We start from the raw sequence: 2037 nt of genomic DNA on the forward strand, positions 1-2037 counted from the left end.
ACATAATGCCTTCTCAAAAACCGCATTCCCTATAGTACAAGAAATGGTAAAACTACCCGGATCTTTAAACTTGGTAGATGGTTTCTTTTGCATTATTGCACTGCACTCCTCAGTAAGTATCACCGTCTCATAATCCTCTAATTTCTTTTTCTTCGAAAAGATTTCCTTCATGAACTTCACATAACTTGGCATTTGTTCTAAAGGTTCTACAAAGGGAATGCTGATGTGAAGTTTTCGGAAAACAACTAAGAACTTGTAAAACTTCTTGTCAAGTGTCTTCTTTTGCAGCCTCTGAGGATATGGGATCCTGATGTGATTCTCAATACTTAATTCTGGCTACTTCTTCTCAAGGTTTTCAGTAATGTTTTCTTCCACTTTTCCTGTTATTTCAGACTCCATTTTTGGTGAAAGACTAGATTTCTCAACTGGCTCTTCCAACTCCTTACCGCTCCTCAAGGAGATTGAATTGGATTGCTCTTTAGGATTCACCTGAGTATTACTTGGAAAATTTCCTTGCGGTCTACTTTGTAACATATTTACCAATTGACCCACTTGCATTTCAAGATTTCTGATGGATGAACGAGTTTCAGTCATAAACTAAGCTTGGGAGTTGGTCAAAGTCAATAGTGCAGCTTGTAATTCATTTGTCTTCTCTTGAGAAACCGGTGGTTGTGACATTTCTTGAGGTGTAGCTTCAGAAACAGGCTGCTGAAATTGTTGTTGAGGGCCTTGATTATTTTTCCATGAAAAATTAGGGTGATTCCTCCACCCTGGGTTGTAAGTGTTGGAGAAAGGTTTGTTTGCTTGCCTATTAAAATTACTCATCTTATTGATTGGATCCATAGGGATGGTGTTATTGAACTTTGTTGTCATACACTGCTCAAATTGGTGAAGACCACCACAAATTTCACAACCTACTCGCATCTAAATGGCATTAACTGACACAATATTTTGTTGCAACAGTTTTGTCAGGGAAGCAACCTGAGCAGTCAAGGCAGTGATGATATCATGTTCATGAACTTCGGTTGACCTCTCATCGGACCATTGGTTGTTTTTGGTGGCCATGTATTCTAACAATTCATATGCCTCATAGGCACTTTTACTCATGAATGCCCCTCTAGTTGCGGCATCAATTTTAGTGCAAGTAGTACCGCACAATCCATTGTCAAAGTTGTGGACCAACATCCATTTTTCAATGTCATGGCGAAGACACTTTCTAAACAGTTCCTTGAACCTCTCCCAAGAGTCATATAAAGCTTCCCCCTCAATCTGGTAAGAATTATTGATCTCCCCCCTTAATTTAGTAGCCTTTGATGGAGGAAAGAACTTGGCAAGGAACTTTTGAGCCAAATCCTCCCAAGTAATTATAGAATTGCATTGAAGGGAGTTAAACCAACTTTTAGCTCTTTCCCACAGCGAAAATGGGAATAGCCTCAACCTAATTGCATCATCGCTCACCCCATTATACTTGAATATTGAACATAGCTCTAGAAAATTAGCTAAATGCATGTGAGGGTCGTCTGAAGCTAAGCCACCAAATTGCACTGTGGACTGCACCATTTGTAAAATTGTCAACTTAATCTTAAAGTTATTAGCCTCCACAATCGGTGGTCTTATACATGTTTGCACTCCCATAACAGTTGGGAGTACATAATTCTGTAAACTTCTCACAGCGGGATTAAGAGCATGTCCTTGCACCACTTCTGGCACCCCTCCATTCAACCCATCATTGTTTTAAGGATTTTCCATAACCACAGTTGGACCATATTCTCTCTTGTTTCTACGATTCTGCCTGCATGCTTTCTCAATCTCAAGATTTATAGGAACAAGGCTACCTGCTCCTCTTCCGCTACACATATAACAGAACTACCTGAAAAAAAATGGTCAAGAATGCACGCAAATCAAGTTAGAAATAGTTCAAAGAACAATAAAATTAGAAATAAAATTAATTACTTTGATATTGATAATTTTCAATCCCCGGCAACGACGCCAAAAACTTGTTGCGAAATTAAATAGTTATGCAAGTGCACACAGTCG

At 39.0% G+C, this 2037-nt stretch overlaps 1 non-coding gene across 1 annotated transcript; it reads left to right on the plus strand.

The window, feature by feature from the left end:
- Positions 1-1195: 1195 nt before the first annotated feature.
- On the plus strand, positions 1196-1302 carry LOC133813269 (small nucleolar RNA R71). The gene has a single exon (XR_009884299.1). It is a non-coding gene; the product is annotated as a small nucleolar RNA R71 (small nucleolar RNA).
- Positions 1303-2037: the final 735 nt, after the last annotated feature.

Source organism: Humulus lupulus, chromosome 1, assembly GCF_963169125.1.
Source record: "Humulus lupulus chromosome 1, drHumLupu1.1, whole genome shotgun sequence".
NCBI classification, from domain to species: domain Eukaryota; kingdom Viridiplantae; phylum Streptophyta; class Magnoliopsida; order Rosales; family Cannabaceae; genus Humulus; species Humulus lupulus.